Source organism: Mytilus californianus, unplaced genomic scaffold (assembly GCF_021869535.1).
Source record: "Mytilus californianus isolate M0D057914Y unplaced genomic scaffold, xbMytCali1.0.p SCAF_11, whole genome shotgun sequence".
In the NCBI taxonomy this organism is placed as follows: Eukaryota; Metazoa; Mollusca; class Bivalvia; order Mytilida; family Mytilidae; genus Mytilus; species Mytilus californianus.
In genome coordinates, this window is record NW_026262593.1 from 64533077 (window position 1) to 64546833 (window position 13757).

At 32.0% G+C, this 13757-nt stretch overlaps 2 protein-coding genes and 1 long non-coding RNA gene across 5 annotated transcripts in view; 2 read left to right on the plus strand and 1 right to left on the minus strand.

Annotated features, from left to right (window-relative positions):
* LOC127720525 (tRNA pseudouridine synthase-like 1) overlaps positions 1–13757 on the plus strand; it is a 206835-nt gene that overhangs the window by 14013 nt on the left and 179065 nt on the right. The gene's annotated exons all lie outside the window — the stretch shown is intronic.
* On the plus strand, positions 773–3259 carry LOC127720531 (uncharacterized). Its single transcript, XR_007990834.1, has 3 exons — positions 773–934; positions 2022–2132; positions 3137–3259. It is a non-coding gene; the product is annotated as an uncharacterized LOC127720531 (long non-coding RNA).
* Positions 12540–13757, minus strand: part of LOC127720529 (PDZ and LIM domain protein 4-like) — a 197662-nt gene continuing 196444 nt past the window's right edge. Inside the window, exon 5 of the transcript XR_007990832.1 lies at positions 12540–12555. The gene's annotated coding sequence lies outside the window, so the exon portion shown is untranslated. The remainder of the gene's footprint in view (positions 12556–13757) is intronic.

Genomic DNA, 13757 nt, shown 5'->3' on the forward strand with positions numbered 1-13757 from the left:
TTGGTTCATGATCAAAAGACAGTTTCCGGAGCCAGAGCAAAATTTTGATACTAATATTCTTTTTCTTCAATTTTTCGGTATTTAATGATAAATATACTTAATTTTGTGCATTCACTTTTACGTCCAGTCTAGCATAGATTTGATGACATCAATATAACTTCGTTTAACATTCATGGAATGTTAGGAATATAAGTGACATTGTCTTCCCAGCAAACACACGACGTACTCCCGACGTCGGTTAATGGTCGTCTGAACGTCATGTCTTGAGTTTACGTCGTACCAACGTTGTGGGAACGTAAAAACCCAACGTTGGATGCAGACGTACAGACAACGTTATAAAATTACGTCGAATTTACGTAAATTTAGTACCCTGTCAGGACGTAACATTTTATTACGTTGTGACAACGTGCTTATAACTGTCTTAATCCGACGTAATATTTTGTTACGTCGTATCAACATTATAATAACGTAGTGAACAAACCTTGTTAATACCAGTGACACATTTAAATCTGGTTTTATGGGACGAATTTTGTGGGTATGAGTCTTCCTTGGTATATCATTCACCTTCACTAGAATATATTCACGATTTTTTCGATTTTCAAAATATCCCCCTTTTTTCCCGCACAGACATAATTTGCACCAAAATGTCCAAGAAAATATTACAAATCCAATTTTAATGTTCTAATATATATATTTTATATGAATATTTATTGTTTAATATATCATTAAAGTTTTGTCATCATTTATTATTCTAATTCCATAATCGATTTTTTACGATTGGTTATAATAGTGGAACGTTCAGCAGTACTCGGGTTTTACTGCTGCATATTATGAAAAGTCTGAGCATGCGCACTTTCACCGCTTGATTTTTAAAAACAGTGATAAAACTTGCAGTGAAATTTAGCTCGATCCAGATTCCAGAACAAAGAAAAAGGTAATATAATAATTGCACATTACGCCAAATAGGTTCTCCATGATAAAAACAAGTACGATTGAAGAAAATAAAACATCTGTTGCCGTGTTGGGCGCCTCTTTGAAGTCTGTTGTCCGTGACCGTGTTGAAATATGATACTCCTTATACTGTCAATATATTGCACTGATACAAGACATTTTAGCCAAAATTTGTGTTATTTGAATCCATTTTTCAAATTGCTCGAATAACTTGTGTTTTTTTTTAAGATATATGCAATTAACTGTAGAAAGTTAAAAAAAAAAAAGGGGGTGGGTGCACAGGCACTTGTTTCCTATCCTGAGTATCCATGACAAGAGCTACTATCCCTATATATTAAAGCTGCAAGTGTCTTTTGCACTGTTATCTTTTTGATAATGTTGGAAGCATAAAAGTCTGATCAATATCACAAATGGGAAGCTAGACATCTGGGCACATTACAAACTCGGCCCATTACAAACTTGGCATATTACAAACTCGGCCTATTAATGATAATACTACATGTATCACTGGGGGTCATCCTGAACATGCATGAAATATATGCCACTGGACATTAAGCAACTAACAATCCATGTGTCACTGGGTCTGACATGGGAATAGACAATTGTGCCAATAAAGACTGTCGTAGATAGGCGTCACAGAAAAAAAAATAAAATAGCCTTCCAAGACGTCATAATTATTTGGGACTAGGTCGTCGTAGGAAGGCGTCACAGAAAAAAAATTAAAATAGCCTTCCAAGACGTCATAATTATTTAGACTATGATCCAGTCGGGGAAAAGTTGGGTAAAACCCAGTTTACTGGTGTTAAAAAAACTAGTATATAGGGACGTCTTTTTTGCTGTTCAATTTATGGTATAAAATCTACATGTTTATCAATGACGAGCTATAATCAACTCTCAATAAATGTGTGATCAGAAACAATGTCATAATCAATCATACAACTTATGAATTTTGGAATGCATGTTAATTTGTCACTTACCTAGTTCTCCCAAAGATTTGTTTGACTGACACGCATGTAAACAGACTGAAGAATATAGAAGATAATTGAATGTATTTATAATTTTTTTTCCAGAGTCTTATATAAAAATCCACAGATCCAATGTGTCTGAGGTTGAGGAATGCATTGCAGTAACACTTAAGCTTGCACCAGCTAGCTCAAAAAGATGGACCAAGTTATAAAAAGGTAAACATCAGTTGATCAGCTCTTTTTATGCCCTCCTTCACTGAGTGATATAGTTTTACTCTTGTACTGTATGTACATTATTTGAACTCAAATTGGTTTCTGTTCTCTAACTTTAGTTTGCCTGAACGACATGTTATGAAATTTAAACACAATGCTTATTATCATAAAATGCAGAGTTTGAATTTGGAGAGCATCTGTTTTACTGTTCTTTAGTTATGTCCTTTAATAACATCATTTGTGGCTCATGGACACATTCTTCTTTTATTAATTTTATTTATCAAATTATAATTTGTTGATTTTATAGATTGCGTTCATTGGCATATAATATAAGGTCTTGCTGTATTGATGTAAATTCTAAATTTATTAGTTTAAACATATTTTATTGTACAAAACAAATGGATTAGACACAACAAGTTTTTCAACTTAGTTCCGTCTTCTCCATTTAAATTCATTAAGGTAAAATCCTATGAATATCTTAAATTAATTGATAAATGACAATTTTGAGAAACCAAACTTCCTTTTTTAATTTGGATTCATTATTGTTTGTAGAATGGCTAGTGGTTGTTCCAGAAAAAACTAAGTCCCCCCCCCCTCCCCCCAAGGGAAGGCTCTTTTTTTAATTTTATGTGGGGATGGTTGTATTTATGCGGACATAGTATTTTCTGGAACAGCCATAATTTCATTAACACATGTTCAATTTAACAACAAATTTATTTTTTAAATAAGAACAAAGGTTAACTAAAAGTTATGAATTATTATATACTGTTGAAATTATGTTAAAATTTCTAACATACATTATCAAAATATGTATAATTGGCAAAGATACAAACATCTCAGTAACAGCACAACATAATTTTGAATTTGCAAGATTTATTATACGACCAGCAATAGAAAAAATATTGATTATGTTTACACACAGGATATTTTTTAAGAACTGCTGTAATTAATAAGTTGGGATCAACTTTTTTTTTTGTATTTTATAATTTATGATTATTTTTTTTCAGAGACCTGAAACCAACACAAGACCAGCTGATCAGAGGGCAGAAAACCAAAATTTGGAATGACATGTATACAACCAACAAAAGACTAAAATTTGGAATAAAAATAAAAAAAATTCAGAAACATATTATTTTTTTATTGGTTCATGTAGCTAAGAAAAAAGAAGTCTTAACTTTTGGATAGGTCTATCCCTAGTTGGTCAATGGAAAAAAAGCAATAGTTAGTTTGATTGAATTTTGGGTATTTTCTTCATTTGGGATATTTTTAGAAGTGTGTTTAAGTTGTGTAGAATATATATTTGTAAATTAGACAGTCAGCTTTTGGGTCTTTTTCCAAACTCATTTCCTAGCTTGTCATTGTGTAGTGAATCCAGCTGAATGAATCGATCTACAGTAAATATTAAGGTATATGTGGTAGTTTGTTGTATTTCTAAATAATTCATTAAAAAATGTTTTCCTTCGTCAAAGTGAAATCTACATTCTAGAATTTCCACCATCATAGTGAAATCTATATTCTAGAACACTGAAACTCTAAACATTCAGAAGTTGCAGCATGTACCAATATGTCATGTTGAAGGCTGTACAGTTACCTATAATTGCTAACATCATCAATATTTGATTTTAGGATAGAGGGTTGTCTCATTGGCCATCATACAAAACCTCCTTTTTCGAATAGTATTATGTGTTAAATTTTTTAAAGAAAAGTTGCTTTTGTTAAATAGAAATGTGTAAATCTTGTACTTCGGTATTGCAAAAGTTAAAAACTAAGCCTTTAACCTTTAACAACTGTGTGAAAAATGAATTGGACAAAACTACAGGTTTAATGTAAAACATGATGCAAAGTTTTTGGGAAAACGAGATATTTATATATTTGACATTGAAACCTGGCAAAAAGGTAAAAAAAAAAACCTTTTGCGACCATATTATACACAGCTTGCAGTTTGGAAATAGAGTACATATCGGCATTGTGTACATCTTTCCTACATAGACAAATTTACAACTTGAAACAGGTCAAAAGAATAAAATATAGACCCTGTTTACTTCTTCAATGGAATTATATTGCTCCTATCAATCAAATGAGGACAAAGGACATTTACAGTTGTGTTGCGACGTTGTTACAACGTCTTATGATGGTAATAAATTACGTCACAAATTACGTTGTGCCAACGTTGTGTGGATGGTTGTCAGCACGTGCCTTGGAGTCCACAAAATTACGTTGTACCAACGTAATTTTACTACGTGGTCACAACGATAGTATTACGTTGTCACAACGTAATGTCAACGTTGGATTGTTTACTGGGTTACTACTTTAAACACGATGGACCTTTAACATGTTTTACTTGATTTTAGATTGTAATAAATTCTTTTTGAAAATGAAAATGAAAATTGATTTGGAACAGAAAAGTAATATAACCGAAATGTGTTCGAAATAGTCGTCTTATCTGTAATTTTACCGATTGTGTTCTAATCCCGGATGGGACCTTTTTACTGGGGCTTGATTCGCATGTCAAATAAGAAGAAGCTTACCCTGTCTCGCTCTATTTTGTTCATTCGATTCACTCGGTTTTTGTTTGGCATGTTTGTTGTCTTGATTTGTCTTCGTGATCAATTTGTAGGATTTAAACTATTGTTGCCTTAAAAGGGCATTAGCCACGTTTTCAACAAAAAAATTGAAATATGATTTTTTTAAAACATTTTTAAAAGTGAAAAAAAGAAATAAAGGTATATTTTTCGCTAACAGCTAGCTGCCAGTTTAGTTCAATTTCGTCACAGTAAGCTATGTAAAATTCTCTGGTGCATCATTGACTTGCAAGTAAACATTCTACTCATTAGAATCTGTTTTCGTGAAACCTTTTAATTTGACCTTTTGAGGAGATGGGTATGTATGTGTTCATAATATGTCTAATTTATTAAAAAGAAAAGAATTTCAACATTGAAAAGCGAAACAACGGTAACACAAGGAAGACTATTTCCTTGACTGATCCGACCAACAAAAAATCATTCTTATAATATATTGGTAAAACGATGATTATCATATATTTTAACCTATAACATGGAATCAAACAGACCTAGAAAAACCAAATTGCCTGTACTCCGTATCTTTTTATATTAATATTTGTGTTAATCACGTGGTATATGACCATCGAGTTTTCAGAGGTTATCTCGATGGAATCCGAAATGCTGATACATTATAGCGATCCCATGCATTGCTATTTGTTTCTTTTTTATTTTATTATAATTTGGATTTTTTTTAGTATGTTATTAATAAAATCTGAGAATTTGATTCAAATCGACGAACATGAAATTTGAAGCTAATAACCCTTTAATTTATTAGAACAAGTTATATGATGATAAACTAAATACTTTCACTATTCTTTCTATTCTAACTTTTACCTTGATAGTTTACGGGACCTTTTCATGCATATTTTATTGTAGGGAGACAAAGGGTAAGATTAGAGCCTTTAACGACAATTATTAAATGAGTTTTTGAGCTAACAGAAGTTCTGTTCGAACAAATGTTTACCTACAATTTGAAAAAGAATCTTTAAAGTTTATAATTATTCCTCAATGAGTTCACCATGTCACGTTCAGTCAATGTTTTGATACCTTTTTGTTTTTAGGAAAAAGAATATATCGTTTACTGAATTTTGAAGTGTTAGGGCATTGAAACATTTTTCCTTTAATTGCTATAGGACATTCGTTATATTTATAAGTATAAGTTAGCAATATACAAAAAATTTGAATGTATATTACCTTACTCACTTAAAATGGTGCACCAGTTGTGAAGAGGGTTTATGTGAAGAATGCGAGAAAACTCACAAGAAAACCAAAACCAGTAGGGACCATGAAATTATCTCGATTGAAGATTATCGGAAGATAGAAGACGTTCCAATCCCCTTTACTTGTAATAATCATGACAAGAAACTAGAATGGTTTTGTAAATCTCATGACAAAGCACTTTGCGTGGTATGTTTGCCAACTGAACACAGATCTTGTTCCGATGTCATACCAATAGATGCTGCTGCTACAAATGCAAGACAATCCACGGCTGTATCCGACTAGCAGGAGGCCATTGAGGTAACATTGCGTAATATTACACTTTGCATCAACAATAGAAATACTACCGAAAAGGATATTGAAAAGCAAGAGAAAGAAATGAAGAGAATTATTCTAAATACGAGAACAAAAAATAAATGGTCACTTGGACGAGTTGGAAGAAAAATTATTGCAAACATTGGTATCAGCAACAAAATCATGCAAATCCAAATGTAATAACTTTCTACAACAATTTAATATACAAGAGGAAAAACTTATCAAACTAAAAGATCAAGTATTGCAGATGAAAGAGTTTTCATCTGACCTACAAGTATTTCTTGGAACGCGACAACTTGACAAATTGGTTATAAGTGATATCGAATCCTTCAAAACTACAACTGATTCTACAAACGATTATAAATTCAACCTGGTTCTAAATAGTGATATTCAGAAATTATCAAATTGTGTAGTCAAAGAGTTTGGAGAAATTCATGTCACTGAACATACCTCAAATTTAGACAATAAAGAGCTAAAAATAGAACACGCTCAAATGCAGCAAAAGGTACGACCCTCGAGTTATGTCGCTGACATAAGACTGCAATTAATAACAAAAGTTGATATCAAGAGAGAAGAATCGACGTTTATTACAGGTTGTGCTATATTGCCAAATGGACATTTATTGTTTGCGAATTACTATAGCACAAAACTTTTGGAGTACAGTGAAGAAGGTAACTATATCGGCAGTATTCAAGTTTCTGCTGAGCCGTATGATATAACAGTGCTAGATTCAGATCGCATTGCAATCACATACGGATATAATGAATTCTTTGAAATATTTAAGTATCGCAATAGTCGGGTTGAAAAGAACATAAAGACCGGAGGTGATTGCTGGGGATTGAGTCAGTCAGATGGTAAAATTTACGTCATAAGTGATAAAGTAGAGGTTTTTGACATTACTGGTAAGAAAATATGTACGTTGGCTGCAGAAGGCGACGAATATATTTCCGCCTCAAAAAACAACCTTTTCTTTTCAAACTTTGTAAATGGCACTGTATGTTGTTATGATATGAATGGACAAGAGGTATGGAAGTTTCACGATGATTCATTGGTGAATCCATTTGGCGTAGCAAATGATCGTAGCGGCAACGTTTTCGTTGTTGGGTATGTGTCTTACAACTTGATACTTATACAACATGACGGGAAAACATATAAAAACTTGCTTAATTTGGAAAAAGATGTCACTCCGCGTGCGGTATGCTATAGTACATTTACTGACAAAAACACTCTTGACTACTGATCTGCGACGAAGAAGGCAATCATTGTGCATTGTATAAAGTATTGTACAAGTAACTATTTCCAAACTAGAAATGGTCCAGCAATTAAGTTATCCAGTTTGAAATGATAACACAATTATAATTAGGCTTCTGATAAAATATTTATAACGAACAAACGAGTATAGTCAATCATGCCTGTTTACAATTTTCCTTACTTATTAACAGTATATAAAAAATAAGATGTAGTATAATTATCATGAGACAACAATCAACCCAAGTCCAAAAGACGTGAATATAAGCAACTAGTATATATTTGTCATAATTGTTTCTCGGAGATTGTATTGTCATAAATTAGGCCGTTTGTTTTCACAAATGAATTGCTTCATATTTTTCATATAGCCGACTCTCCGATATGGGTTTTTCATTGTTCAAGGTCGTACGGTTGCCTAGAATTGCCTACATCCACTTCATTTGAACTTTGGTGAATAGTTGTCTCATTGGCATTCATACCACATCTTCATCATATTTTTACACAGTATAATGATTCATTTCCATTTTCATTTATATAAGGGTTTTTAATCACAGATATATAACTTTTATAAAATTAAGGAGATGTGGCATGATTGACAATGAGACAACTATCCACCAGAGTTCAAATGAAGTTGATGTAAGCAATTAAAGGCAACCGTAAGGCCTTCAACAATGAGAAAACCCATACCGAATAGTCGGCTATAAAAGGCCCAGACATGAAAAATATGAAGCAATTCAATTGAGAAAACTAACGGCATAAATTATAACAAACCAATTTACGAAAAACAAATATGACAGACATGAACAAGCGACAACCACTGAACAATAGTCCCAATTCAGGAGCCTCCGACCTTTGTTAGTCTTGTATGTTTTTTTTAATTTTAGTTCATTTATATGTTTTGGAGTTTAGTGTGACGTCCATTTTCATTGAACCAGTACACATTTTTGTTTAGGAGACAGCTGAAGCCCGCCTCCGGGTGTGGGATTTTCTCGCTGTGTTGAAGACCTATAGGTGGCCTACAGCTGTTTTCTGCTCTTTTGTCTGGTTGTTGTCTCTTTGATACATTCCCCATTTCAGTTCTCAATTTTATTCTTATTTTTTTGCTTGCTTTGCGGCAAATTAAAAAGCTTGAATTTAATTGACTCACATGCTACTAAGCAAGCACCTCATCTGAAAACTACCCCGGCACATTATGATTACTTTCATTTTGTATTGTCTGTCCTTTTTATATGCGACTCATTGTTGAAGGTCGTAAAGCGACCTATAATTGTTTAAATCCACATCATTTGGACCATGAGTGATAGTTGGCAAACATATCGAATCTCCTTATTTTTATATCCTATAACTTTTCAACTGTTTAAGTACAACTACAAGTCTTATATGTACAGTAATATAGACTAAAGGCGTTTGATGTAATTAAAAGCTGTCATCTTTTATAAAGTCAAAATACTTGAAGAAAACTAGAGACTCTATAGAGCAGGTGTCGCTCACATTCGTCTATGTGCATATTCAACAAAGGACTCTCTCTAACACTAAAGATGAGATTACAATTCACGAAAAAAAATCCCTCTTTAGTTGATCATTCATTCTGGTTAGTTTCCATCTATCTTCCTTATTTTTTGCTCAAAACCCAAAAGAGAGTAAAAAAAAATTCTCATGTGAGGGCAATCACTCCTATAAAGAGTGACAGTCTACTAACTATATCAGCAAAATTTGACTTGCTAGAAGATCTTGACTTGCTGATAATTTTTGCGATTTAAAGTGCCTATGTATCTATTATAATTGTTATCATATAAGGCGAAAAGGCAAAAACAAAATAGTGAATTTGTCATTAAAGGGCAATAACTCCAAAAAGTAGTTGGGGACGATTGCCTCCATATTATCTTAATTGTAGATCTTGTCCTGCTGATCATTATTGCTAATTTAAGAATCTATCTATCTATTATATTTTTTTTTAGATATAAGGCATTAACGCAAATTTGGTAAAAATCTTCGTCAAAGGCCAATAACTCCAATAAGGAGTCGACTGACGATTTAAACCAAGTAGACTCATTTGTAGAACTTGTCTTATTGATCAGTTTTACGACTAAAAGTTTCTCTTTATCTATTATAGTTTTCAAGATAGTTATCAAAAATGAAAAAAATGGTAAAATTAGTTATTTAAGGGCAATAACTCCTTTAAGAAATCGTCTGACAGTTTTGACGCATATGGACAATTGGTAGAGCTCAAAATTGTGAACATTTTTGTTCCCAATAGATTTTCTCTACTTTAACGGGTTTCAAAATAATAGGCAAACCTTGCATTTTACCCCTATCTTCTATTTTTAGTCATGTCAGCCATCTTGGTTAGCAAGCGGGGTCATTGGACACATTTTTTAAAACTATATACCCCAATGATGTTTATGGCCAAGTTTGGTTAAATTTTGCTAAGTAGTTTAGAATAGAAGATTTTTGTAAAGGTTAACAATGGAAAATCCTCATTTATTGGCAATAACTTCAAAAAGAAGTGGACGGACAATCTCATCCATGATGTTTAAATTGAAGATCGTGTTTTGCTAATCATTTTTGCTTATTTAAGTTTCTATCTATCTATTAAAATTTTAAGATGTAAGGCAAAAACGCAAAAAAAAGGTAAAAATCGTCATCATAATAAGGAGTCGACTGACGATTTTGACCATGCAAACTTATTTGTAGAACTTATCTTGCTGATTATTTTTGCAATTTAAAGTTTCTCTTTATCTATTACAATTTTCAAGATAGAAGGCAAACATGAAAAAAATGGTAAAATGTTTCATTTAAGGGCAAGAACTGTAAGAAGTGACGTATATGGAAAATTGGTAGAGCTCTACATTCTGAACACTTTTACTCATGTCAGATTTTCTCTATTTCAAATGGTTTTCTAAATAATACACAAAACAAGCATTTTACCCCTATGTTATATTTTTACCATGTCGGCCATCTTGGTTAGCAGGCGGTGTCATCGGACACATTTTTAAACTAGATACCCGAATGATGATTGTGGCCAAGTTTGGTTAAATTTGAGTTTCAGAGGAGATTTTATAAAAGTTAACAGACGACGGTGGACGACGACGGATGACGGACGGCGGACGCAAAGTGACGAGACAAGCTCACTTGGCCCTATGATCCATATGAGCTAAAAAGAAAATAATAATTCTTTCTAAATTTAATCCGTCTGTAGCATTTTTTTGGATTAACCTTCATCATGAATGCTCAAAACCGACAATTTGGAAAGCAAAGGATGTTAAAGAACCGAAACATACAAAGAGCTATATGACAAAAGGTACCTAAAAATAATAGCGAATTTTATCAAAAGTCAACTTTGCCTCAGGGATTTTGAACGTTAGTTTCGTAAAAACTGGTATTTGCTGATTCTTCGCTAAGCACTTGTCATCAAGGAATAAGAGGAAAGACGTTCGTCACATTGATTTATTTTGATTGATTGATAAAATGTTGTTTGATGAACGTACAGTGGCAAATATTTTAGACATGTTCAGGGCTAGAAAAAATTAACAATTAATACAATAGGTAGGTCCTGTAATTAGAGTCGATCGGAATGAAGCTAAGGGCAACACCTTTGTACGGCACTTGAAAATGAGGGTATAGTGGATAGCAACCGAAATGTAGCCTTGCAACAATCAACCCACGGACCCCTTGATTTGTTTTTGCAAGGGTTCTTTAACGTGCAGAGAGGCATTGGATTTAACCACATTTAGAAATCATAGAAAAATAGCTAATACCAAACTTAATAAATAAAAAAAATACCAGAAAACCAACACATCATTTGAACTTTGGTGGATAGTTGTCGCTTTTGCAATCAATCATACCACATACTATTATTTAATTAGGTTCAATAGGTAAGGCCCTTAATACATATAGCCTGCTATGCAGTATGGGTTTTGCTCATTGTTGAAAGCTGTAGGGTTATCTATAGTTGCTAACATATTCATCATTTGGTCTCTGATGGAAATTAAAACGTTGTCTTATTGGCAATCATACCACATCTCTTTATTTCATAAACAAGGATCTGTAGTAAGCAGATTCATCAATATTATTTGATATAGCTTTAAAATGCAAATGTTTAGTAACCACATCGATATACATAAATGTATTTATATAAAAAAAATAATTATAAAAAAAAAAACAAAAAAAAACAAATTGATAAACAATAACAACATTGTGTAGTCACATAACCCTGGGATCAGTAGGTCAATAAAAGCTTTTGCAAACTCAATATGATTAAGCAGACTCTACAAACATTATCTTTCTTTAAAGAGGACAAGGGAATAAACATGTACAGAACAGAGAATATACAAAATACTGAAAGATAATAAGATTGATTAATTTGTATGGTAAAAAAAAATGTTAATATACAATGATATATATATAAGCTGTTACATACAGTAAAATTGTAGCTTTGTAAAAAATGTTCCATTGAAAAGGGTGCAAGTAGTATTCCTTTCTTTATCTTATAGTTTATATGATAAAGTAAAAAAAAAATCTTCATAGATAAATTTTGTACACCAGATGCGAGTTTCATCAACAGAACGACTATCAGTGGCGCTCGAATAAAAAAAGTTAAAAAATAGGCAAAATAGAGTACTAAGTTCATGAGCTTTAGCAAGATTTTCATATTTTTCTATACATATTTATGGCAGGAATATTCTGTTGTTGAGATCTTTTTCAGTATCGTTTAAAATTTAAAGAGAGTATCCAACTATTCTTGTTTAAAAGTGGCGGCAAATTAATATGTCAGCTACATACTCATGTATAGATACTACTGTTATGTCAGATATACTTCAAACAAACACTTTTGACATAACATATGGAAGCACTATAAAACATTCATTACTGTTCACATTTTAAAATCATACCCTTTTTAATATATTTATCCATTCGGCTTAAATAAACGCTTTCTTTTTGGTTCATAAAACTTAAAATAATTGATTGTTTTTTTAAATCTTTCATAATTGACAAATTAATATACATATCATGTTTATAGTATGCAAAAATTAAATCAAATTATTTTATGCAAACATTTTGAGAGAAAGCACATGCAAATGATCCTGTATACTCGGTTTATTGTATATTACAGTTAAATTATCCTTTTTAAAATAATTTTTCAATAATTTCTCTTAGAAATTGAAACAGTTATTTAAAAGATTTATCAAATTGAATGTAAATTGCACCAAAACAGACTCTATTTGATTGAACAATCCTATAAATTCTGAATGTCACAAATATTTTATAGTTTATATTGTTAAATGCCCTTTCCAATTTAGTACTTTATTTTCCATTATGATTGTCCATATGCTTTTATGTATCCAGATTGATCAGTCTTTGTATATTAAGATCTGGCCTTTTTCTTCTTGTCAAATATTAAAGCTGGTCTGCCTCCTGTAAAATTAATAAAGTTCAATGACAGTTTATAGCGATCAATCAAAGACCACCAGTGACAGATTCAGAGGGAATCCGTAAAGGTCATATATCTCAACTTGATAAAAAAAATGTATTTTAAAGTATAAAATCGTCCAAAACATTTCTTGGCATAATTAACCCACTGCAATTACCCACCCCTCCCCTAAAATATCCTGGATCTGCTCCTGATCACCTTGACATGACTTGAATAAAAACTGTGCATTTTTCCACCGTTTCAAAATTTACATATTTCTTACAACCAGAACTATTAAACTTTTAAAATCTTTAAAAAATGATAATTACACCAGTTATAAAGATACTTTTGAAAAAGCATTATATTATTCTTCTCTTTACTCGTTATCACAATAAAATTGAATAAGTTTCTTTAGTATAAGAGACTCACAGTCAAATACAAACTGTTTGCTACACGCAACATAGACAACTTGAAACTAAGCAACACACAAACGATTTTTTGTGTATAAAATTTCATGATAGTCCAATTGGTAAGGGCAGAATCAGACATGGTCTGAGGTTATATATACTATGTATGCGTCTTTACTTCTTATGCCATTTTTTTCTCTATTCTTTATGTTCTGATTTGCGGATTTTTTGCCACTTTTTCTCGCTTTATTTTTTATTGCTAATTTTTGTCCATTATTCTCTCTTTTTTCTTAGACTATGATAACACATGTTTTATTCTGTTGACCCCACTCTAGACCCTCTGATCTAGACAGTTGTGAAAATCCTGTTGTAAAATTTAACTGTAAAAGATATGTTTTAATGTCAAGTATTGTTCCTTCTGTTTACTTGAATTTTTGGTGAACCAGAAACAAAAAGCCAAATCGAATAT